The sequence below is a fragment of the Muntiacus reevesi genome, chromosome 5, assembly GCF_963930625.1.
Source record: "Muntiacus reevesi chromosome 5, mMunRee1.1, whole genome shotgun sequence".
Lineage (NCBI taxonomy): Eukaryota > Metazoa > Chordata > Mammalia > Artiodactyla > Cervidae > Muntiacus > Muntiacus reevesi.
This window is the reverse complement of record NC_089253.1, coordinates 120100221-120126894: the sequence shown is the minus strand read 5'-3', so window position 1 is coordinate 120126894 and position 26674 is coordinate 120100221. Positions and strand designations below refer to the sequence as shown.

The 26674-nt window shown below is 48.7% G+C and overlaps 1 long non-coding RNA gene across 1 annotated transcript; it reads right to left on the bottom strand.

The window, feature by feature from the left end:
- Nucleotides 1–1062: 1062 nt before the first annotated feature.
- LOC136169951 (uncharacterized) lies at nucleotides 1063–7788 on the bottom strand. The gene is made up of 3 exons (XR_010663473.1): nucleotides 7686–7788; nucleotides 1392–1591; nucleotides 1063–1282 (listed from the first exon to the last, which is right to left on the bottom strand). It is a non-coding gene; the product is annotated as an uncharacterized lncRNA (long non-coding RNA).
- Between the last annotated feature and the right edge of the window lie 18886 nt (nucleotides 7789–26674).

The following is a 26674-nucleotide window of genomic DNA, read 5'->3' as shown; positions in this document are numbered from 1 at the left end:
CTTCCCATCCTCATCTCTGCCACTGTCCAGCCTTTGAGAGACAGACTGCCTTGGCAGGATGCAAAGGGCATTATCCCAAGATATCTCCCAGCTCTTGACATCCTAGCTTGAGTCACAGCTGGTCCCTACTGTGTGCCAGGTGCCTTAAATACACCGTGCATTGTCCCTTTCAGCATCTTTGACCTGTCTTTGATTTACTTGATTCCACTGATCTGTGACCTGGCTCCATCTCATTTCTTCCAAAAAGCCTTCCTGGATTTACTTTATTTATGTCAACTAAATTTTACTGTGGCTGATTTAACCTCAGCTCTATGATGTCTGTGTTATTGAATAGTTTCAAAGGGAACATTCAGGCTCCCCATCAAGAGTATAAGCTCGTTGAGGGGATCTCCTGCCTCTCTAAGTCTGTGTCATTGATGGACAGGCTCAAGGATGGAGGCTGAAGCTTTTTGTCTTATATGGTCCCTAGTGACTCAATTCATCCTTCCACATAATTAGAGATCTGGATCAAACTTTCAAGAGTCAGGGGATGTCCTGCCTACGTGTGTGTGTGTGTGTGTGTGTGTGTGTGTGTGTGTGTGAGTTGGGTGGGGAACATTGCTTCTTATTCTAAACATGTGATCAGGTCTCAGTATGGTAACTTCTCTTTTTCTTAAAAAATTAGAAGGAGGCAGAGTTATTCTTTCTCCAAGGGATTCAAAGACTCCTCCTTTCCTTGAGGCCACACCTCCCCCCCTCAGTCCCTGCAGAGAGAAAGCTGGGTACCTAGACTACTGATACCCCGATGGGCATCTTCCAGCTGTCAGGAGAGGGGGAACGTACACTGGTTCTACCCAAGGCTTTTATTTTTTTCCCTTGTCTCCTTATTTGCATTCAGTAAGGGAGTGACACTTTCTAGAACATAACCTCCCTTTCCCATTCCAGGAATCTAATTGTTATTTCTGTGTTTGTGAAAGATAAAGGATTAGCAAGAATGCTTTGCATCAAGTCACCATTTGTAAATGCTTTATAATTATTTATGAAATTATCCTGCATTTTATAGCATGGGAGATAATAACTTAAATTGATGTATTAAACATGCATAATCATTATTTTAACCATATTAAATGCACCTCTGTAGAATAATCATTTCACAAACACGAAGAAAGCCTGCAGAAGTGGCACCTTAATTTAAGACATTACAGGATTTGTGACACCCAAATCCACGACCCTTTTTTCTTGATGACAGATGGAGTTTCTTATCTGGCTGCAGTGTTCTTCTTTCTTGAAGTGAAAATGAATTCTTAAATTAAAAAAAATATATTATCGAGGTAATTTTGGCAGTGTGGTGAAGCAATGGGAGACGAGATAAGGAGCAGAATTTCCAGGGGCCAGAGCAAAATTGGGCAAACCTGATCTTTCCTTGTCTCGTCCTCCCCACGCCCAGGGTGCCGGGAGAGTCGTCTGGTCTTCTACTGGGTTCTGGGGAGGAGCTGAGAACTGGCTGGTAGTGCAGGCTGGTACATTGTTCTCCTCTAGTGCCAGGGCTCTGGGGCTGTTCTGATCAAAGGCAGCCCCAAAATAGAAGATCCATTTCACACAGCAGGGGTCTCTGAAACGAGGCAGAGAATCGGGGGAAATGTAAAATTCGGCAAAAGGGGTAAGGAGAAAGAGGAGAGAAGAAAAACCTAGTGCCAGCTTATTATTTATGTGAAGCCGGTTTATTTTATTTATTTACTTATTTATTATTATTATTTTTTCTTCTCCAGATTAGTGGATCCAAGGCATACATGCAAGTCTCCCTAGCAGTGCGCAGCACTGGCTCCGCTGGTGGTGCCCTCTGCTGGTCACTGTCAGAATGTCAACGCCGTTCAAAGAGCGTTCAACATCTCTTGGGGCTTCCCAGGTAGCATTAGTGGTAAAGAACCTGCCTGCCAGTGCAGGAGACGCAAGAGATGTGGGTTTGATCCCTGGGTCAGGAAGGTCCCCTGGAGGAGGGCGTGGCAACCCATTCCAATATTCTTGCCTGGAGAGTCCCATGGGCAGAGGGGTCTGGCGGGCTGCAGTCCACAGGGTCGCCAAGAGTCAGAGATAACTGAAGTGACTTAGCACGCACAACATCTCTACCGGTAATGAAGCATCCCCCAGGGTCTAGGCCCTGTGTTATGTATTTTATGAACATAATCTTATTCAATTCTCACGACAATCATTAGATGAAAAAAATGGAACCTCAGACAGTTTAAATGCAGATCCAATCTCTTAACAGCTGGACTGCACAGAGTCAGCCACCAGGCTAGAGAGCTGACCTTGGGTAGGTGGTCCTGTTATTCAGCCCCAGCCCTAGGGATGAATGCAAATCTATTCTGCATTAAAGACCATACTCCAGAGTCTAAATGATTCTATTTGGGAGTGCAGTTTAGTTTCTAACTTAAATCCATCAATATCTCAAGTGCATGTTTTTCTGGGGTAGAGGGAGCCTTTGAAATACATGCATTATTTATTCTACGATCTAGTGATGGGCCCTGTGCATTTAAATATTGGAAGTCACGCTGTTCTTCTTTGCTCTTAACAGCTCACACCCAATCTCCATCAGGAAAGTCTATCAACTTCACCTACAGAATATACCCAGGATCCAGCTGCTGTTCACCAGGTCCGCTAGTTACCATCTTGGTCTAAGGCACAGTCGTTACTTATTTGTGTTACTGCACCAGTCTCCTAACTGGTCTTCCATGGTCTTCCACAGCGGTCAGAGCCAGTCCATGGGAACATAAACTGGACCATGTCCTTTTGTCCATCTCCTCCGGGTACAAGCCAACGGTCTCATCAAGGTCTGTAGAATCCTGCAAAATCTGGCCTCTGATCACGCTTGCCATTTCTCTCTTTCCCTTTTCCCTTTGTTCGCACTGTCCAGACCCAAAGGCCTCCATGGGATTCCTTGAATACACATGCCAAGCTCTGCCTCTGAACTTTGCACTGACTGATCCTCTGTCTGGAATGCCCTTCCTTCAAATATCCTCATAAACCTGCCTCACCACCTTTAAACTTGTGCTCAGATGCCAACTTCTTAATGAAGCCTACCCCAATCAACCTCCTTAGAAGTACCCCACTCTACCCCTTACTGCCAGTCTTCCTTCCCTATTTTATTTTTATGACCTGACATTGGTGCTGAAAGCCCGGCATCTTGGAAAACCTTTTAATCCTGGAAAACTGGGAAAGATGGTCCCCTGAGTGGCGGGCAGGAGGGCACTGTGAGGCGGGGACAGCTGCCCCCAGGAGTTCCCGAGACCCTTGCTCTAGACTGGGAGTCCGGGGCGGGGGACTGTCCTTTGCCAAAGGATGGAGAATGGCTCCATCTCAGAAAAAGCCTTTTGAGTTATTGAAATTGCTCCTTATTATGAAGAAGAAAGTGAGTTTCTATTTCCCAGTAAGTGGTGCAAGAGTAGAAAAATGATAGTGTAATGATGTTCCAGTGGAACAATTATTTTCCTGAGATGGAACAACATAAAGTATCACTTTGATTACACCCTGCCTACTTATTCCATCCCCTCCAGCTGGGTTTAGTGGCCAATAAATCTTCCGGGAGCCTCCCTGACCCGGGGCTGCTGCCTCCGCAGGGACTCGATAGCTAGCTGGGCCCTCCTGTGCCCGGCCGAGCCTGCTTCTCCTGACTGCTCCTTGAGATGATTCATCCCAGCCGGAGCCAGGGGCAGAGGTGGAAGGAGACTGAGGCAGGGACGGAGGGGGCCGCTTGGAGACCCGGGGTGTGACTTTCAACCGGAGATGAGGGCCTGCGCTGCAGCTGGGGGGAGAGGCCGTTGGTGGACGGACGGAGGAGGAGAGGGGAACCAGGAAAAGACTTTAAAGGCAGTTTCGGGAGGGCTGTTTGCATGGGGAGGGAAAAGAGGAGGATCACTCAGAAGGTGAGGAGGGGTCCGAACCAGCAAGAAACCATCATGGCGTTCATTTGTGCTGACAGCTGAGGCAGAAACATGGACATTTTTCTTTTGCTCTCTTTGATTAAATCTCCAGACATACTCAGGTTGTTTGGTCCCTGAGCCTCTTGGTCTGCATGTTGTTGTTCTTGTACAATCGCTAAATCCTGTCCAACTCTTAGCGACCCCACGGACTGCAGCACGCCAGGCTTCCCTGTCCTTCACTGTCTCTGGGAGTTTGCTCAGATTCATGTCCATTGAGTCGGTGATGCCATCCAACCATCTCGTCCTCCGTCGTCCCCTTCTCCTCCCGCCTTCAATCTTTCCCAGCATCAGGGTCTTTCCCAATGAGTCAGTTCTTTGCATCAGGTGGCCAAGGTATTGGAGCTTCAGTTTCAGCATCAGTCCTTCCAATGAATACTCAGGGTTAGGCTGCCATAATAAAGCACCCCAGCCCGAAAGTAAGTGAAAGCGAAAGTCACTCAGTCGTATCCGACTCTTCGAAACTCCATGGACTATATAGTTCACAGAATTCTCCAGGGCAGAACACTGGAATGGGTAGCCTTTCCCTTCCCCAGGGGATCCTGAGTGGCTGAAATGAGAGAACTTTGTTTCTCCCAGTTCTGGAGGCTGGATGATATGGTTTCTGGTGAGACCTCTCTCCTGGCTTCTAGACAACCTTCTAGACGGGTCCTCACGAGGAAGAGAGAGAGAAAGCGCTCTGGTGTGTCTCCTTTTTCTTATAAAGGCACCAGGCCTCTCAAATGGAAGTCCCACCTCCGACCTCATTTACCCTTTATCACTTGCTCTTAGGCCCTGTTTCCAAATCCATCGGACTTTGACCTGTGAATTTGGAAGGGACAACACAAGCATCCATCCCGTCACGTTGCCTAATTAGAACTGATGCTTCCTCCTGGGCCCTGGCTTCGCCCCAGAGATGCAGTCTGGGGAAAGCTCACCTCCAGCCAGAGGATTACATCCTGTCCCCAGATATTTAAATCAGTGACTCTCAACGTGTGGTCCCTGGACCAGCAGAATCAGCATCACCTCGGAACTAGTCAGAGATGCCCCTTCTCAGGCTGCCCACCTCAGCCCCCCGAGTCAGCGACTCCAGCAATCTGTGTTTTAAAAAACCTTTCAGGTAATTCCAGCATAGGACTGAATTTGAAAACAACTGTGAATAAATGAAAGTCTTCCCTGAGAGGGCTTCCCAGGTGGCGCTAGTAGTCAAGAACCTGCCTGCCAATGCAGGAGATGTAACAGATGTGTGTTCGACCCCTGGGTCGGGAAGATCCCCTGGAGGAGGGCATGGCAACCCACTCCAGTATTCTTGCCGGGAGAATCCCATGGGCAGAGGAGCCTGGTGGGCTATAGTCCATGGGGTCGCAAAGAGCTGGACACGACTGAAGCAACTTCGCATGTACGCACGCCCTCCCCTGGGAACTGTACCTAGAGATTTTCAACCTTTAGAATCAGAGTCGCTGCGAGAGCTTATAAAAATATAGGTGGTCCAGCCCCACCGTCTGGTCTGTGATACAGGGGCCTGCGGTGAGGCTGGAGAAGCTAGATTTCTAGCAGGTTCCCAGGGAGGCTGATGCCGCTGGTCTTGGGACTGGGCACTTTGCTGGGCAGGTGCTCAGCATGGACCGGGTTCCAGGTGTTCTCCGCCCCTTCACTCCAGACCGGCCGGCCCTCGCTTCCCACGGTCACGTGAACCTGCGCGGCTGCTCCGTTCCGTGCGGTCTGGTGTTGGGGTTTGGGTGCCTGACACTCTCAGGCCAGAGCTCCCCCAAAGGGCCTGTCAGTGCAGGCTCAAACCGGAGGTGGGGAATAGGTCCGCCTCACCGATGTCCACGAGCTGGTCCTCGTCTCTGACCCGGCGTCTTTTGCCACTTCTGTTTCAGGAGTAAGTGGGACCCTGCTCAGGCTGTCTGAGTTCAGCATCGGATCAGGGTCCTGATTCCTCCTGGCCGGTGGAGCCTGGCCTTAACCATGCTGTGATCTCCTTCCCTAACACCCAGCTCTCACACACCGCCACATCCTTGCTTTAATTTCTGCTCCTGAACCTGGCCCTGATGCTGGAGCCAGACCCGGCTGATCCTCTCCTCCTGCTTCCCCAGTTTTCTGAATTTGGCCTCCTGGGAGGTGATTCTCAGCCTCTGAGTTGTCCATTTGAGTGTCCTGAGGGCCCAGGCCACCCACTGCTGCCGTTCCAGCCACAAACCCCCGGGTCCACACCAGTGCTGACAGCGGCAGCAGCAGTTCTCAGAGGGCCGGTCCACCCCTGTGGGAAGTCCTGGCCCTAAGTCCTCCATGGTCTAGCCTGTCCACCCAGCTGTCCATGTCCTGGACCATGTCTGGGGACGTGACAGTTCCCAGGTCCCAGGTGCCAGTACACCGTCCAGCCTGGAGGAAGCGACGCTGGCCCTTGGAGATGCCGTATCGTTAAACCCTGTGTTGGTGGCCTTAGAGGGAAGCGCTGTGCTGTTGGCTGCGCTCCTGAGTCCTTAGGATTAAGGACAGGTGGTGGGTTTTGATTGCACTGTTATCAATTATAGGGGTCCTTTAGCAATTGCTGGCTGGGAAGGAGAGGAATGAAGAAGGCTATGGGTTTTGTCCTAATTTGTTTGGTTTGGGGCTGGACCCCAAGCTCTGGATCCCCAGTAATTAGCCCAGCTGCAGAACTGGGCACACGCAGCACGTGGCTGTCACTGCTCCAAGGGGCCGGGCTGGCGCCAGAGCCTTTGGCTCTAAGAGGGGGCTGCTGGTGGCTGAGGGAGGGGCGTGAGTGCAGCAGCAGATGTGGGTGGGGGTGGGGGTGCTTTTAGTTCCCAGCCTCCCCTCCCTACTCCCTCTCCTCTTTTTGGTTTTTGGAGCTGCCCCGTTGCTGAGTCTGGGGGTGGGGGTCAGGGAGGAAGGGAGCCCCTGGGGTTGGGAGGGCAGAGGCGAGGGAGGGGCACGGTGTCTGACTGGCACCAAGGCCCGTTTGAAGGCCAGGCTGGGATGAGCCGGTGCTGGCCAGGCAGGGACAGCGGAGGGGAGCGCGGGGAAGCTGTGCAGAGGCCCGGGGCTCCGGGGACAGGGCAGCCGCCATTTGCCAAGCCAACCAGAAAATTAAAAAGATGGCTCAGCGTGCACGCTGGCACTCGGGCGGGAGAAGGGCAGGCACGAGTCAGAGGCGTGAGGGGGCACCCGGCTCCCGAGAAGGGCTCTGCGGGACCAACGACGGGGACCCCGCCGGGAGCAGCTTCGCACGTGGGGCTGGTCGGTTTCCCCAGGAAGTGCATTCCAAGTCCCGTGGCGGGAGCTCCGAGCTGAGCCAGGGGTGGGCACTGTGCATGTACGCCCCCAGCCTTCGGGGCGGCTCCACGGCCTCTGAAGGAGGCTTCCTCACCCTGGCTCTCCGTCCATCCTTCTCAAGCCCTAACTGAGACGCCGGTTCTCAGCCTGCCCGTGTGAACCCTTAAGCTGCTTCAGGCGCTTGACCTCTGTGCAGCAAGGGTGTCCAGAATGTGTGGCATTTTGCTGACTCCAGGCCTCTGCTCCCGACTGTAGAAGGAAATCATGACAGGAGAGATTTAGGAGGGAACTCATAAAAGGAGGTGAGGAATGGGGGGCGGAAAGGAGCTGAGGGTTGTCTCAACAATCCACCTCAGAACTCCGACTAGCAAGTCAAGTGGGGTGAAGCTGGCCTCTGAGGCCTGGAGGCTGGAGAGGAATCCAGCGACCAGAGACACCGAGCGATCTCAGGGTGGACCGGGACCAGAGGCGTACCTTGGAGCCAACGTCGCACCAGCTGCCGTTTGCTTCCTTGGCTGAGTCGTCTTCCCCGCCGCGTGCCCAGAGGGCCAGCTGTCTGATACCACAGGGACACAGGGCCATTCAGAGAGGAGCAGGGTGCCAGCGAGGCCGGGCCGCCGCCCTTTACCTCTGCCCCGAGGGGCCTGTTGGACACACTTCCTTCCTCTTCCCGTCAGCAGGGCTGGAGGACGTGCTCTTTCCCGACCCTGTGGCAAACGGCAGCCGTTGCTTTTTCCTCTGGCCCTTCCTGTCCCTAACAAGTCTGAATGGCCAGAGCTTGAAGAGGCAGCGAGTGAAGTGAAAGTCGCTCAGTCGTGTCCGACTCCTTGCGACCGCATGGACTCTGCAGTCCAGGGGATTCTCCAGGCCAGAATACTGGAGTGGGGAGCCTTTCGCGTCTCCAGGGCACCTTCCCAACCCAGGGATCGAACCCAGGTCGCCCCCATTGCAGGGGGATTCTTTACCAGCTGAGCCAGCAGGGAAGCTCTTGAAGAGGCAGGAAAGGATGAAAAAGAACAAACCCAGATCCCGAGAGATGGTCAGAGTGGTGGGAGACCGAGAGGGAAGCATGCGTGAGAACTGAACGCCGGGCCCTCGGGCCGAGGCTGGGAGGAGGGAGGTGGGGAGGGTCATTTCCCTCAGGAGAGCCCAAACCGGAGGGCGGGACGCAGACTCTGCTGCGCTGGGGCTGGGGGCGGGGGACTGGACGGGCCGCAGCATCTGTGCGTGTGACGGCTCATTCCCGTGACGGCCGTCTCCCCCGCGGGCCTCTCTGCCTGCTCCACTTCCGTTTGCCGCTACGGGGAACTCTGGTTGAGTAGCAACAGGCCTGTTTTGTTCATCCTGTGTCCTCTGGGCTCCGTGAGAACTCGCAAGAGCTGGTGAAAGGAGTTTAGGAAGGGGGCAGTATGGCTGCTGGCGCCCGAGCCGGGCGTGCGAGCCTCCTGCCACTTCCACCCTGGGCTCTTCCAGCTAGCTTCTCTTCTCCGGCCACCTCCTTTCCCCACATTCTACTACCATCCTTCTTTCTTTCCTCATTTTTCCTGTTTCCCCTCCACAGACCTGGCCTGGTCCCTGGTTGTTCTGACGTGCATAGAAAGATGCGTTTGTAGTGTGCCTTCTCAAGGGGTCCTCCACAAACACCCAGTGCCGGTATAAAAACATGCAGCCAGGGTCCCCCTGTGCACTCCCTTCTTGGATCTTCCTGGACTCCATCTGCTCACACACCTCTCTGGGCAACTGAACGGATGGAGCCAGGTGTATCCAGGCAGGTGGAACGGGCCCCAGACGCGATTTAACTGTGCCGCTCTGACCACACATCACCCTGTGTCCTCACTCACCCCCTGGTGTTTGTGCGTGCTGAGTCACTTCAGTCGTGTCCCACTTTTTGCCACCCCATGGACTGTAGCCAACCAGGCTCCTCTGTCCATGGGATTCTCCAGGCGAGAGTGCTGGAGTGGGTTGCCATGCCCTTCTCCAGGGGATCCTGCCAACCCAGGGATCGAACATGCATCTCTTACATCTCCTCCATTGGCAGGCAGGTTCTTTACCACTAGCACTGCCTGAGAAGCCCATCGTGATGCTTGACACCCCCTTTAAAAAAGCAAAGGCCTTGCAAGCACCTTGGCAAGAGAGAAATCGAATTTTCCTGATGTGACTGGCTGGATTTTGGAGCTCTGCTCCCAGAAGATTTATCAGTCAAAGTAGCATTGTGAGAAAGTGTAGAGGCTTAGAACTCGGTGCCTTTTATTTGAGACAAATTTGTAACACAGACAATAATTGTAGAGGAATTTTTGAGAGAGAGAGATCAGCGGGAGGACAGGAACAAATGTCAGGATGTCATCAGTGATTTGGTCAAAAAGTCAGCTTGTAGAAAATACCTGAAAATCAGTATGCAGTTACCCGAGCTGTCTAAACCTTCCATTTCGTCATCTGCTGCCATGGAAAATAACAACCCAGGAAGATAATGAATGAGCCAGAAATTCTGCAAGATTCTCATTCGTCAGAGAAGTTGTTTATCCCACATATTGGTTTTCAGCCTTTTAAACAAACCTGGCTTGCCCATACATGCGGTCCCACCTTTGGAGACAAAAAACAACCACAGTGTGGTAGGTAAGCTTTTAAGACTGCTTCTAGTGATCGCTGCCTCTCGGTAGTCACTCACTTGTGTAATCCCTTCCCCTTTGGTGTGGGCTGGACTCACTCAGCTGCTTCTAAATGAATAAAATATGGTAGAAGTGATGACGTGTTACTTCCAAGGTTGGCATACAGAAAGATTGTGGCTTCCATCTTGGGTGCTACTTCCTCTGTTTCTCCCTTACTTTCTGTTCTTGTTTCTTTCTTTCTCCAGTTACCAGCCGCCACATTGTGAGGATATTTAGATAGCCTAGGAAGAGGCCCACGAGACGCCAACAATGGCAAGAGTCAACTTAGAAGTGAATCCTTCTTCCTGCCCCACCCCCTGAGTCAGGCCTTTAGAGGAGGCCTCAGCCTTGGCCTTCAGCTTGACTTCAGCCTCACGAGAGGCTGAACCAGAGGCATCAGGCTGAGATATGCCTAGATTCTTGATCCATAGGCATTGTGAGATAGCGAATGTTTGTTTTAGGTCACTAAGTTTTGGGATAATCTGTCATACAGCAACAGATGCACCTAGTCTAATTCTTGATCTCCAGGACTCCTTTAGACCCCTCTAGTCACCACTGGCCCTGCTTACTGTTCTCTGGCATCCCAGTTCTCTCTCCCAGCTCCTGACCTCTTGCTTTGACTCCATCTTTAGCTTCCCCTCTGGTTGCTTGGGTTGATGGTCAGGTCTTGGCCTTGTCATGTGGCTTTGACCTTGGTACCTCTCCAGATACAATGTTAGGGGTCTGCCTTCTGCTTGAACACTTTATAATCTTGTGTAAGACACCGCTTACCTCCTGAACCCTACACTGGCCAGACCTGCCTCCTACCTGCTCCAGGTTTACCCAAGAGCAGGATCTGAAAGTCAACTGACTCACTAGAGCAGGAAAGCCTAACCAGAAACACTGGAAAGATTTTCAGTGAAAGCTGAAACAACCCTCTTATCTTGAGAAAATCCCTTGCCTCCACGGCCATTCGCTGTTCTCTTAGCGTTCCTATCAATCTGAACCTTCCTGCATTTGTTAGCTAATGGATGGCAAGCGGTTGGCCCATTACTTTGTAAAAACAAGATGTTGTTTTCAGATATTTTTCTTTCCTCCCTCTTCCCCCTACTCCTGCCTCACTTAAAAGCTTTCATTCTTTAAGTCTAGTCAGTATTTCATTCTTTATTATCATTATTTTTGGAGTTTAGACATTAAAATGATCGAGTTTGGGTTTCATTATGGGGCTCTGGTGACTTAGGATAAATATTCTCTGAGACTGTGAGAGCATTTGGCTGCTTTTTCTCAGTCACTCTGGTCTCATGATCGTTCTGGCTTCGGAGTAAACCTGAGGCCAGCCGAAGGCGGGGCTCAGTATTCGAATTCAATTCATGTTCACTGGGCTGCCCACAGATTCTGATGACTCAGATAAAAATCTAACATTTCTGTGTGGGTCTGGGGGAAATTGGACATGACTTTCCTCATCTCTTGTCACCAAGACACGATATCCTAATAGGGGAAATGCTTGATGACATTAGAAGGGTGCCTTTCCTATAGGAGACGCACGCGAAGTGTTTTAAGTATCTGCTGTGAAGATGAACAAGATTGTGGAGGTCCACCCACCTGCTCCCCCAGAAGATGTCATCTGTGGTCACCCCAGAATCGCTGATCTGTGACCAGCTCAGTCCCGAAGCGTTGTCTCTCTTGAGCTCCAGACCCCTGGCCCCGCAGCTCACTAGACAACGCCCCTGCATGTCCATCAAGAACGGAAAGCTTTTCATACCCCAGATCGAACGTCTTATCTTTCACCCAAAGCTGCCCCTCATCCATTCTCTCTTTCCCGTCTTCTGGAATCCCTTCATTTTGTTCCAGCTAGAAAGCCGGGGTTGGATACGACTCCTGTGTCTCCCTCATGTGTGCTTGTGGCCAGTCTCTGAGTTGGGTGGATTCTATGTTTTGTATGTTTTATTTTGTTTCTTAAAGTATTTATTTTATTGATGTATTGTTCACTTACAGTGTTTCAGGTCCACAGCAAGGTGATTCAGTTATATGTAGACACATATTATTTTTGAAATTATTTTCCATTTTATATTATTATAAGATATCGATATAGCACTATACCCTGTCCTATACTGTAAACCTTTGTCGCTTGTTGCATATCTATATTTTTAAATTAGAAATCTAGTATTCTGTTCACACTAAGTCAAATAGGCAGAGTCAAAACATCATAAATTCTTTAGTTAGGCAAAAATTCAGAAGTTTTATAAAATATATATATCATACATATTATTTACATATATTATACAAAAGCTTTTCTACTATGCTTGATAAAGACTTGAGAAAGAACATCAATAAAAAAAGAAAGAAGAGATGGAGAAATTGAAAAATATAAGCTAAATGAAATGGGAGCACTGAATATGAAGACAAAGTGAAGCAAACTGTTATTGTTCAGTTGCTCAGTCGTGTCCGACGCTGTGACCCCATGACCTGTAGCACGCCAGGCTTCCCTGTCCTTCATCATCTCCCAGAGCTTTCTCAAACTCATGACCTTTGAGTCAGTGATGCCATCCAACCATCTCGTCTTCTGTCGCCCACTTCTCTTGCTCTCAATCTTTCCCGGCATCAGGGTTTTTTCCAAAGAGTCAGACTAGAGAAAAGTAAAAGATCATCGTGTAGTCCAGTTGTGTTTAAACACGGCTGCTCATGAGAAACATATCTGGAGCTCTGGAGAAAAGAAAGTGTCTTGTATGTTTCTTGAGTGGGGCCCCTCACTGTCCCCTCGTGTCTCTTCTGCATTACTTCTAACTGGCCCTTTGCTTCCAGTAGCCAGCTCATCCCCACATTCCTGCCGGAGAGACCAGAACTTTAAAACCATTCAAAGACTTTTTATCACCCTCAGGTAAGCTGCCCAAACCATGAGTATAGTGGCAAGACCTTACTTGATGTGATCAGGCCTGACTTCCTTCTGCAGCCTTATCATTTTCTCCAAATGCACCTTGACTTTGATGTCTCAGGCACAGGAACCCTGTCCAGCTACCCTCCTAAGCCTTTCCATACGAGGCTTCCTTGCCTGGGAACCTCCTCACACTCTGTCGGCTCTCCCCTTGCACCTGGGTTTCTTCTCTTTTTCCTTCCAAACTCAGCTTAGCTGCCATCTCCCCTGACAAGTCTTCCCTATCCCCAGGCCTGGCTTGGCTATTAATATTTCTCAGCAGGCCCTGAAGTGCCCTGTGTTGTTCTGCCATTGTAAATACCTGCTTGCCCCTTGAGAGCGGGGATGACCATGTGTCTGGTGCCTCAGACACTGCCTGGCCCACAGGAGACTTGAAATCATTCACCAGGAAACAAAGGAATGTGCCAAATACACTGAAGGGGAGTTTTCCAATTTCTGGGAACCAATATGTACTAAAAACCTCCCCTTGCCCCCTCACCCAGCAAGGAAACTTTAGCTAGTATAATGTGATAACATTATATTATAATATATAAAACAATTATATTATATATATGTGTGTGTGTGTATACATATATATGTATATACAGGGAGAGGCATATATATATATAACGTTGCATATATATGTAATAGTATAACGAGGCCTAGACTCAGGGTCCTTTGCCTCTTATTAGAAGAAGTTACTGAACATGGGCTCCAAAATCACTGCAGATGGTGGTTGCCGCCACGAAATTAAGACGCTTACTCCTTGGAAGAAAAGCTATGACCAACCTAAGCAGATTAAAAAGCAGAGACATTACTTGGCCAATAAAGGTCCATCTAGTCAAAGCTATGGTTTTTCCAGTGGTCATGTATGGATGTGAGAGTTGGACCATAAAGAAAGCTGAGCGCCGAAGAATCGATGCTTTTGAACTGTGGTGTTGGAGAAGACTCTTGAGAGTTCCTTGAACTGCAAGGAGATCCAACCAGTCCATCCTAAAGGAAATCAGTCCTGAATATTCATAGGAAGGACTGAGGCTGAAGCTGAAGCTCCAATACTCTGGCCATCTGATGCGAAGAACTGACTCCTTTGAAAAGACCCTGATGCTGGGAAAGATTAAGGGCAGGAAGAGAAGGGGCTGACAGAGGATGAGATGGTTGGATGGCATCACCGACTTTATGGACATGAGTTTGAGCAAGTTCTGGGAGTTGGTGATGGACAGGGAAGCTTGGCATGCTGCAGTCCATGGGGTCACAAAGAATTGGACATGACTGAGTGACTGAACTGAATTAAACTGAACGTGAAGCCTTAGCTTCCGCCACCTGTGAAGCAGGAACCATCTCACCTTCCAGACAGTGTGAGGAACAGGCAAGGCAGTGGAGGCCAGGGTGTCCACCTCTGTAAATTCCAGACTAGAAGGGAGTCATTCCATCTGCTCCCATAGAAGCCTGGACCCAGGGCAATGAACTTGTGCTTCTAAGAGCAAAGCTGACAGAGCAGACTTGATAAGGGCTCTGGTTGTTGGATATGAAAATAATAGTCTCATTTATTAATATAAAGGCCCGCTAATAGAGGCGGTACTTTTAATTAGCCAACACGGCCACGATATTAATTTTTATCCAGAGTTATTTAAGTCCAAGAGCCTTCCTCCTCTCTTCTGTTAGCACTTAGCTGGAGGGCGATTGAGAACATTTGTAATTGGATTTCTGTGCAGGACTTAATTATGAGGAGACAATAAAGCCCTGAAATGCGGCAGGTTCTACCCTGCTAACTATTATTTTCCAGAGACTCCCTCAGACCAATGCATGTGCAGATTTATCTAAATTATAATTTTTAAACTTAACAAAGCTTCTCTCCCCCGCCCCCCCCAGGACAGAGAGGCCTCTGCCGGGAGTGCAGCTTTGCAGGGAGGCGGGCACGGAGGCGGCGTGCTTCATTCCTGTAATCAAGTCTTTCGCTCCACGGGCCACTGGGCGGCTTCCCCAGGCCCCTGGGGATCTCGGAAGAGTATTTTCTTCCCTTGGCCAAATGGCTTATTAATAGAATCGGCTTATTTATATCTCACCCAGAAAATCCCAAAGTGACACAGCAACGGGGAGATATCGAGCCAATTAGTTGTTGGGCTTGGTGTCGTGGGGGGAAAGCTAGTTATTAATTTACTGCCCTTCACCAGTGGCAGAATCGATTCAGAGGAAACCAAAAGGAAAACAAGAAGAGGAAAGCCACGTGTTTCTGACCGTCTGGGAAAACTCAAAGAGACAAGGCTAAGCCATGCATACCTTCAGCAAAGCCATCTAACCATAGGAGAGCAGGAAGACCAAGGCCCCCGTCGGGGGTCAGCTGGCAGCGGCATGGGTACCAGCATTCATCTGGCATCTGTGAGGGGCCTGTGTGCTCACATCACTGCATTCGGTTCTCACAATGCTCTGTCAAGTGGGCGTACTTCATCCATTTCACAGAAGGAATATTCATTCATTCAATGTTTGTTGAATCCACTTTGGAGAGACAGTGGTGGTCACAACAGAGCCTTCACTCTTGCATACTTGGCTCACGTGGACAGCGTCCCACGATCGTTAGCCAGCATCATACATGAACCCAGGTAGACCGTGCCAATGTCAAAGCCTGGGGAGCCACGGTTCCTTCTCCCTGGGTGCTGGGTCCTGTGGGTGGGTGGCCACACAATGCACGCTATGTGAGGGCCCGTCTCCCTCCTAACTGGGCAAATGCAGGGGAGTGAAAGGGTCACCAGTGAGGACAGTTGAGTTACGGCTGGAAAGAAGGGGTTCTGCTGAGACAAGGGGGTGAGAGAGTTCTTTGCCCACAAGGGTGATTGTGGAAGAGAAGCTCAAGAGTACAGTATGTTTTAAATTACAGTTTGTAGAATTTGTAGAAGTTGGTGGCTGGGATGGGAAACATTGGGGAAGGAAATGGCAACCCACTCCAGTATTCTTGCCTGGAGGAGTCCCATGGACAGAGGAGCCTGGTGGGCCACTGTTCATGGGGTCACAAAGAGTCAGACACGACTGAGTGACTAAGTGCACATGGGAAACAGAATAAGCAAGAAATAAACTTCACCCGCAATCCCATCGTCTTATTCAGATCATTCTATAACACATTGTGCATAGTCTTCCAAATCATGAAAGATTCTATGAGTGCATAATTTTAAGTGATTGTATAATATTCCATCTTGTGGCTGAACTAGAGTGTACTGAACTTTCCAAAACTTGGTGGATATTCAAAAACTTGGGGCATATTTATTTCTACCTATCATTATAAATAAAAGAGATGAACGTTTATGCTTGTCCATATTTTCACTTGTTCAAAATCAAAGTGGAATAATGGCAACAAAGAGAATGAATATTTTAAAGGCTCTGGAGGCTTATCGCCATGTTGTATTCTAGAAATATTGTACACATTTCTATCATGCTAGCAGTGTGTGAGAAGCCCGTCATTGCATCATACCTTCATCAATACTCTGCATTGACTTTTACAAGAATTTGCTAATTTGATAGGGCAAAAAAATGCATTTCATGACTGTGTTTTCTTCTCATATATTGATTGCTATGAGGTTTAACAGCCTTTTGTATATTTAAACAGTTATTAGTATTTGTATTTCTTCTGCAGATAGACTACTCTTGTTCTTTGCACATTTTTCTTTTGTTTAGTGGTTTCCGTTATGTATAAATGCTATTTTATATTTTAAGAACATTAATTTTTTTGATGTTTTTGTTGCAGACATTTTTCTCAGGTTGATTTTGCTGTTTATTTTTACTTTCTATGCTTTTTTATAGACATGGTTTGAAATTTTATGAAGTCAAATAGATCTATTTTTTCTTTGCGATTTTTCCAATTGCTTTTATACTTAGAAATTCCATCTCCACACTGAGATAGAAATAGTAACCTGTATTTTATTACAAGTATTTTATGGTTTCTTGTTTTACATTTAACTCTTTAATTCATCTGGACTTTAGCTTGTCCTCTCTTGTGTGATAAGGATTTAAATAGATTTTCCCTCTAAATAGTTAACATTTATCCCAGCATCATGTATTAAAGAATATTTTCTTTCCCCATTGACTTGAATGCCACCTTTATCACATGCGAAATTTTTTAGTATACAGTAGGATATTCTGAGCTGTCTTATCCTGTTCAGTTAGTTCTTCTATTATAATCACACTGTTTTAATTATTGTATCTTTATACAGTCATGTATTTTAAAATATGGCATATTTGTATATGAAATGGAGCATTTGGTTATCTGGTAGAACAAATCTCCCACAATTACCGTGTTTTACAAAAAAAATTGGCTATTCCTGCTCATTTTCCAGATGAATTTTAGAATCATGCTGTTTAGTTCCAGAAAAAAAAAAAAATCCCATTTGGGACTTTGAAAGGGATTGGATTCAACATATATCTTAATTCATGAGCCATTTGCATCTTTATACTGTTCAGTCTTACCATGTGGAAAAATGACATGTTCTAATTTCCCTCCCCCTCTGCTTCCTTTGTTTTGACAGGTTTAACCCTTTGAGTTAAGTGAAATTTTAGTGTAGGCTGTGAGATGAGGATCAAAATTGATTCATTTTCAAATAACCAGCTTTCCTTGATTCCAGTTTTTGCATAATTCACACCTTCTCCAATAATTAATGACATTTCTTTTATCATTTATCAAGTCCTTAAATATATATTAGGGTCTGTTTCAAGGCTGTCTAGTCCCACTGGTCTGTCTATTCTTGTGCTAATGCCACACTGCTCTGATCATCGCCTTGTCTTTCCCAGTACTAGTTGGAAATACCATCCCTTCCAGATGGCTCTTTGGAGTCGCTGCCTGTTTCTCCCAAGCTGGGATTCATTTCCTGAATAGAGTCAACCCTTTGGCCAGAACCTCTGGCCAGAGCTTTTCGGTGACTCAGGGGACTCGGATGGAGCAGCCGGATGCTAGGTTTCAGCTTCCAGTTAAGAAAGCACCGAGGTGGCTGGAGACGGACAGCCGACTTGGGCCCTCCCGTGCTCTCAGCATCTTAGGATAGCCGAATGGGGCAGCTCCAGACCCCAGATTAGGGAAGAATGGGGGAGAAGAGGGGCTAGAATATTTCAGGGAGGTGGTGCGAGATACTAACGTAGACCAGAAACCTCCTCACTTCTCGAGTGACTGGACTAAGGACATCACATTCGTCTAAATCCGCCCAGAGGCCCCTGAGCCAACACCACCATTTGCACATTAGAAGTCCTGCTCAGATGGAGTGTGTGCATGCTAAGTGGCTTCAGTCGTGTCCGACTCTATGCGACCCTGTGAACTGCAGCCCACCAGGCTCCTCTGTTTGGGGGACTCTCCAGGCAAGGATACTGGAGTGGGTTGCCATGCCCTCCTCCAGTGGATCTGCCTGACCCAGGGGTCGAACCCACATCTCTTAAGTCTGCCTGCACTGGCAGGTGGGCCCTTTACCACTAGTGCCACCGGGGAAGCCCCAGAGGGAATAAGAAGCAACTAATATCACCCAGCTACCAAGCAGCAGAACCTGGTTTTCACTCCAGTTGCCTCCGATCCCAAGGCCCAGGATTATCACTTCTGTCCTTGGGTGGCTCAGACCGAACAGGAACTGCAGCTCCTCCCCAAGGCTCTTCTGAGCTGGGAATTTGTCATCTGGAGAAACGTTTTCACCTCCTTGAGCTTGGAGGGTTCTCTGGCTCAGCTCTCATGGCAGTAGAATCTGGTGATGTGAGCTCCGGGGGTTTGAAGCTGTTCTCCTGAGCCAGGACTTGGAGGTCTCCTCTCCACCCAGGTTAGTGGGGTCACCTGAGGGTCCTCCCTCTCCTTAGCCATGATGGGAGCTCTGCCTGCAGGTCCTGCTCCCCATGTCCACCAGCCTGCTGCTGTCCTGGCTTCCCAACCAGCCAGGCAAATGGGCCATCTAGCTGCTGACTCCCAAGGTTGGGTGTGTCTGGGGGAGCCCGTGTGCCTGGTGAGGGTTGGAGCTAGGGCCTGGGGTCTGCAGGGAGAAGAAGGAGGGGGAAGCCCATTGCTTGAAAAAGGATTCTGTGGACCTGGTCACATTCTGTCCAAAGCAGTGGCTGAGATGGCTAAGACAGCCAGAATTTAAAAATAATAAGCACTTGTTTATTTAATCTGGGCATATATCTGGAGAAAACCGTGATTCAAAGATACATGCACCCGGTGTTCACGGCAGTACTATTTACAGTAGCCAAGATATGGAAGCAACCGAAGTGTCCATCAATAGATGAGTGGATAAATAAGATGTAGTATATGTATATACAACAGGAAACTACTCAGTTGTAAAAAGAATGAAATATTGCCATTTGCAGCAGCATGGATAGATTTAGAGGTTATCATACTAAGTGAGTAAGTCAGAGAAAGACAAGTATTATATTACTTACATGTAGAATCTAAAATACAACACAAATGAATTTATCTGCAAAACAGGAACAGACTCACAGACTTAGAAAACAAACTTCTGGTTACGAAAGGGGAGCGGGTGTAAGGGAGGGATAAAGAAGGAGTTTGGGATTAACCGATACAAACCACTATATATAAAATAAACAAGGTCCTACCACGTATCACAGGGAACTACATTCAATATCCTACAATAAATTCTAGCAGAAAAGAAAATGAAAAAATATACACAACTGAGCCATGTCGCTGTATACCAGGAGCTACCACAACGTTGTAAATGAACTATATTTCAATAAAAAAAATTAAAAAGAAGACAGTCTGAATTCGCCTCTAATCTTGGTCAATAAACAATGAGCACCTGGTCCCTTTCCCACCCATGTAATCAGTGTGTACTTGTCCCTATGGTGCCCTCCTCCTTTCCATGAGAAGTTAGTCCTTGTTCACATATCCGCATATTGACATAGTTCCCACATTTAGTTTTTCATGGTCTATAGCATTCCATCCTGTCAATAATCCATAATTAAAGAAAATGCATTTCGAAAGCTATCTGGGAAGGGCCATGCATGGGCAGACTGATAACAGAGAAACTGGTTGTGGGAAGATAAAAAATACATTTGCTTGGTGGGGGCATTTTACTTTTGGGAGCGAGAGGCATAAAAAATGTAACAGTGCAAACTGTTATGATGAAGCTCTTTCTTTGGCTCAGGCAGAGCCCTGGGCTGGCAATCTAGACACCTGGGTTCTGAGCTTGGCTTTTTGTTTTATTTGTTGTTTGTGTTTTTATAAGATACTTTCTTCCTCTGGTTCTCAGACTTTTCTCTTTTCGTTCTGATAGTCATAGACTCCATAACACTTCAGAGATGGAGGGATATTAGAGTTTACCTCATCTAACCCTCTTGCTTCGCAGAGGAGAAAGAAATGAGCCCTGGAGGTCAAATGACCAGCCCAAGGTCAGAAAGTCAGCCATGACTTTGCAGATGGCACCTCCGCCAGCCTCATGGTTGTGGGAATCACGTCAGACATGGAAGGTTTGGCACTCCCTTGAAGAAAGGCACGGCCAGAGCCTTCATTATTATTCACACCAGCCCAGCTTTGAACCCTCGGAGTGGAGTGTTTTTCCATCTGAGCTGTTGACATGCGCCTCCTGGATTCCTGCCTTTCCTTCTGGAGGCCCGATGGGCAGGTTTAAACAGGCTCTGTAGAAAGGAGGCGACCAGAGCTGCAGGGTTTCCACCTGAGCCTGGCGACCACCTTGCTTCTTCCCTGGATCCCGGCCCCCGGTCTCCTGCCTTCCCCATCTGTGTGAGCTGTCTTTCACGTTGCCCTTGGAACAAGCTGGAGGACCACAGTGCCGCTGCTCCGCGTTGGCAGAGTCTGAGCCTGTTTGGCTTGTCACACGCATCTCACCATCTTGCTGTACTTCTGTCTCAGTTCCCAGAAGGCTCAGTGTGAACAGAGACAGAGGCACAGGGGCTGGGATGACGGGGGCTGGGTGGGGCGTTGTGCTCCCCGGGAACCTGGTCTGCTCAGAGGCGCCACGGCCAGGGAGCCCAGGTTCCGATGGAGCTTGCTTCAGGGAGACCGTCTGACTGTGCGGTACAGACTGGAACAGGCCCTGGGAGCAGGTTTTGTCCATTTACTGTCACAGAATCGTAAAGAGCCAGCGGGGTCACTGGTGCAGGGAGGGAGGAGACTCAGAAAGTGATAAGACCAGCTCAAGGGCGAGGGGGAGGGACGTGGGGCCGTCTGAGGTATGTGGAGTCCCCGTCCTTTCCTCCCTACAAGGTCTAGGGGAAGGGGCCTTGAAAGGAGAGGTGGGCAACCTGGGGGGGAGTGGGACAGAGCACAGAGGAAAGGGAAGATCACATCACACATCTTCAAGTTCAGAATTTTCTAAAGACCAAGATCAGAGAACATCAGAGGAAGGTTCCTCAAAGCTAGTGTTTTAGACTGAGGCTCTCTGAGTTATGTGCTTTGCCCAGTGTCCCCCTGACTGTTTCTTGTGTGTCTCTGATAAAAGACAGCTTTAATTCAGTGCAAAGGAGCATAGAAGGAGGAGGGAAGTGGCAATGGGAGTGTCGGAATAGGGGCATCCAGGCTGGACGGGTAGCCTCCAGCCTCCCTAATATCTGAGGTCTAGGCCTGTGTTCTGAGTCCCTCCTGCACAGGTTTTCTTGAGACAGGGAAGTGGAATCATTGTTCCTGGGAGTTTCTTCATGGCCTGAACGGGCAGAGAGGTGGAAGGGGTGAAAAGAAAAATGGAAATAGGCCAGATTCAGTCCCCTATGCCCACGTGCTGTCTTGCAGAGGGCCTGCATGTCTCCTTCCCTTTCCGTCTCCTCTTTGTCTTAGAGCAGGAGGTTGGCCTACTCACCTCTCTTCTCCTCGGCAGTCCTGGGTCCAGTCAACTCTGAAATGGGAGCCTGGTTATGAATCAGCCCACCCGTTTCCATTTCTAGTGAAAGTGAAAGTCGCTTAATCGTATCTGACTCTTTGTGACCCCATGGACTATATAGTCCATGGAATTCTTCAGGCCAGAATCCTGGAGTGGGGAGTCTTTCCATTCTCCAGGGGAACCCAACCCAGGGATTCCATTTCTAAGACACTCTCAACTCTTCACATGAAAACAGTTTACAAAATAACCAATGCTGGAGCAGGCAAAGGCTAAATAAATCTCAAGACCACATGCACTGTGTAATCCTGCTGTTCACTCAAGTACCGGAGTGTCAGGTCCACCATCCATGAGGCTCCTCGCCCTCTTCCTCCTCGGGGCAACCCCAGCTCCCTCCTGCTTCACTCTTTCCTCCTTTATCCCAGGGATGGGCTCCTCGGTCCTCCCAGCCCCTGCACATGCAGAACCGCCTCACCCTGGTTCTATCTCCTAGTCGAGCAGAAGTCCTATTGGTTCTCTGCAGGTAGAAAAATAAGGACCTTAAGACTTGGGTGACCTTTGCTATGTTCTTTGGGAATGCTTCAGAAACTCTGCCCCCAGCCTCTGTAGATCACGTCCTGATATGGGGAACTTAGAGAAAAGAACTGTGGCTGGGTCTGGGGAAGTGGGGGTTTGCCCCATGGTGGACCCTTAAAGGAACCCAGCATGCCCCTCCTGTGGGCTGGACCTCTATAAAGCTTTCTTCATGCTCAAGTCTGGAATTGCTCACGCTCCTTCTACTGTTGCTCTCTGCTACTCCAAATGTACCCTCTCTGATTTCTTAATCCTTATGTTGGCTCCATCTTTGGCCCTTGCTGTTTCCATAGTTCCTTGAATCTGAAGCTGTCATTTTTTTCTTAAGTGGGGCTGATACGAGGGCCTCATTAAACCATCCAATGAGTAGTAGTGATGGTGGTGTGCACAGACAGAGGGCAGGGACTAAATGCCAGCTTATGACCCTAGGGGGTGTTTGTCAGGGGCTGTGTTGGGGAGGGGAAAATGGGAAGTTATTGTTTAATGGGTATTTAGAATTTCAGTTTTACAAGATGAAAAAACTTACACAGATGGTTGCATAACAATGTGCATGTATTGAATAGCACTAAATGGTACACTTAAAAATGGTTAAGATGGTAAATTTTATGTTACGTGTATTTTACCACATTAAAAAAAAAAAAAAACTCATCAAAGTGGATGGATTTACAGATCATTTGCACTGAGTTTAGCTTCAGTGTTTGATAGTAGGTGATCTGTCTTTTCCTCACTGTGGTGGTGAATTTTTTGGTGTCAGTTTAGTTAGGCTGTGGTGCCCAGTTGTTTGGTCAAACACCATTCTAGGCATTGCTGCAAAGTTATGTTTTAGATGTGGTTAATATGCAGCTGGATGGCATCACCAATGCAATGAACATGAGCTTGGGTAAACTTTGGGAGATGGTGAGGGACAGGGAGGCCTGGCATACTGCAGTCCACGGGCTGCAAAGAGTCGGACACGACTGGGTGACTGAACAGCAGCAGCATTTACAATCGCAGACTTTGAGAAAGCAGGCTCTCCTCCGGGTACGGGTGGGCCTCATCTACCAGTTGAAAGCCTTAAGAGCAACACTCTGTTTTCTCAAAGAAGAAGAAATGCTTCCTCTGCCTTTGGACCTAAGACTGTGGATCAACTCTTGCAGAAGTTGCGAGCCTGCCAGTTTGCCCTGCAGATTTCAGACTTGGCAGCTTCTACATTCGTGTGAACTGATTCCTTAAAATTTCTCTGTCTCTATCTACCTCCCTATCAACACACACACCCTCAGACACACACACTTCCTGTTGGTCTAGTTCTGCTGCTGCTGCTAAGTCACTTCAGTGTGTCCGACTCTGTGCGACCCCATAGACGGCAGCCCACCAGGCTCCCCTATCCCTGGGATTTTCCAGGCAAGAACACTGGAGTGGGTTGCCATTTCCTTCTCTAGTTCTGGTTCTCTGGAAAACCTTGAATAAACACACTCACCTGAAACCAGCTGGGGATGGAGGCCCTCAGATATCCAGAGGGGAAACAGGAGGGACCCTCCTCCCAGGTCTGCTGAGCGCTGTGTTCCCTCTCCTCCTCCGCTTCCTCTGGGACTTGGTCCCTGGAAACACCCTCTGCTTCCAGCCTACTTGCCCCTCTCTGTCACCCCTGCCTTGGGCCTGGGAGTTGTCCTGCCGTCGGCTCTTGGAGTATCTATCCTATGAAGTCCCTGACACTTTTGGACCCTGATCACAGTGAGGGTTTCTGGAAGCCATATCCTGACTTTGTGGGCACACGGACGCCGTCTATGGATTTAGCACGAGCAGATTTGGTTTGATCCATTCCCCTCTTCCCCTCTGCATTTACCTGGAACTTATTCACCGGCTGGCTCCTAAGTGATTCTGCATTTGGGTAAAGCCTTAATTCATCTCCTGTTTCCCTTGGTCAGCATCCATGCCTAGTTTCCTAAGGGCTTTACTCTCGGGCACCAACTATTATTGCTGAAATCTATGAGCATTAATTCTGCTTCTTCCCACAGCCAGATAGAGACCCTCAGAGCCTCCGGTAGGTCCTGCTGGACTGCCTGTAAAAGGAGGGTGGATGGCTAATTCTTTCTTTCTTTCTCTCTCATTTACCTATTACAATATTTATGGAGTTCATTATATACATTATCTTATTTAACCTTTGCAAAACCCTTATTTAATATAGATAATCCCCATTTTATAGATTTGAAAACTGATATACAAAGAAAAAAAAAAAAGAAAACTAATATACAGCAAGGTTATGTGACTTGCCCCGAGCCATGCATCTTGGGAATGGAATTTAATCCGAGGCAATCTGCATCCAAGGCCTGTGCTCTTAGCCAGGGATACATGAAAACTTGCTGTTAGAAAAGAGGGGAGAGTGACGAATAAAAGAGTTAGAGGCATAAAGCGAAGTGAGGAATAAGATAAATATTATAATAGGATGCAGAAAATCCTACCCATGTGCCACCAGAGGGCCATGGACTTAGCTCCTAGTTCCCAGCAGCCAACACTCGCTGAGCAGGGAGGTTTGGCAGCACATGGCGTCGCCCTAATCAAGCACAGACCCCCAGCAGCGCCCATTTCCCTAAAATCTCATGAGCGGCTTATCATGAAGGGTTCCCCTCAAACCGAAGGACCCAGCTCTCTGAGAATCCTAGGGCTGCAGCTGACACCCTTATTTTGCACTTGTGGTAAACATGAGGTCTGATTCCCACTAAGAAAAAGGATGAGTCTTTCTGTCTTAGAATAGTGATGAGTGTTGATATTAGATTGCAAAATCTGAGAAAGGTCGCAACTTTAAGACTAGTTTTGTCCCCCTTTGTCTAGCAGAGCCAGGTTTAGTGTCGTTCTCACTACAAGTGATAGGTAGACAGGGATTGCATGAGCGATTGTGGCTAGTAATGGATGCTGGAGAGTGCGCTCATAGCACTTGCCTGTTACAAGGCCACAGATCAAGGCCTGGGAAGACTTTCAAGTGTTAAGTGGTGCTAGAGCGAATGGAAGGCAGTGTTGTGCAGTGGAAAGAGCGGAGTAGCTGTGTGACCTTAAACAAATCCTTTAACCTCTCTGCTCCTCAGACTATAAAAGTAGAATCTGCCTATCACAGGAGACTGAGCGACCCTGAAAGAGAGGATGCTTCAGTGTCTGCAATAAGGAGGTGGTTCACAGCACCCTATCATTTCATCGTTCATCATTCAGAACTTTCTGATCGGGTACCTGCTATAGGTCCATCTGGTGTGCCCTGTGCTCTGTCCTGGGACGACCACCATGAGCGGGACAGACAGATGCCTGGTGGGTTCCCTCCTCCGCGATTTCCTCCCTCCCTGAGGATAGTAGTTCCTGCAGCAGATATTTAATGACGGCGGTGCCTCAAGTTCAAGTTGCTGAGGGGAGACATGGGTGGGGGGGAGGCATGGAAAGAAGATTGGAGAAAGTCTGGGGTACAAGACTCCTTGCAGAGAAATGGCCTCCTCCATCCAGCCCATATGGGCCTGCATCCCAGCCCAGCGGACCTCAGGGTCCCCAGGTGCCAGTGGTGGAAGGCGGTCTCGTCTAACTGCCCCACACCGCTGAGCCTCCAGGAGCTGGCCGGGGCCACGCCAGTGCTTCTGCTGAGGAAGGATTATAGCTTTGTCAGTGCGGTGAAGCAGAGTGCCTCCAGCCTCAAGGTCTGCATTTAGAAGGGAAGTGGAGGATGGTTTAACGTTAGCCAAACAGCCTGCTGCACTCACAACAAAACCCTGCGTGCAATTGAAAGTGATGCGCTAGTTACACACAGGCCTGGGCGACGCGATCTCCCGGCTCTCCAGGCCATTGTGCTTGCATTTCCTCACCCCCAGGACCAGCACTGGCATCTCTCCACTCTCTCCAGGGGCGAGTGTGTGCATGTGTGTGTGTGTGTGTGTGTGTGTGTGCAGCCCCTAAACTCAGAGGCTGCAGAACAGGCACTGAAATATCTTCATAGGAATTGTCTCTCCGAATCTACAATAATCCCATAACTCTAGCATGCTCTAGATTTATCAACATGCACTTGTTGATATGATTTTGTTTTTCAAAATCACTGTGAAATCATTTCAAAAAATTTTTTGAAATCAAAATTTCCTGGGCCCCATTCGTACATGCGTGGTCTGTCCATATAAAAACTGGGCTGTCCCCGAGATCAGGGCCTGTGTCCCCCTGTCTGGCTGGAGTCACCCTGAAGGCAGGGGCTGTCTCTGCCCTCGCATTGGAGACTCTCTGAAGGTGAGGGCTGTGTCTTATCCCTAAGTATCCTCCCCTCTTGGTGCTGGGGGCGAGGCTGTGCGCCCACACACAGCTCTGATCTCGTGGCGGGGGAGAGCCGTGGTGTCCCGGCATGCTCAGTTGAGATGTCAAATTGACGAGTTATCCTCATCTGCTCCTTTTAGCAGCTGAGAGTGGAAGTGTCACCCACACTCTCTGGAACACGAGAAAGCAAAATGGGGAAAGAGAGGTGGATGGTACCGGGCACCCTCAGGACAGGCCAAGCCTCAGCTGCCTACCTGTAGGCCTCTTTGCCTCTGGACTCCGCGCCAGCCTGAACTGCTTTAACCCCAG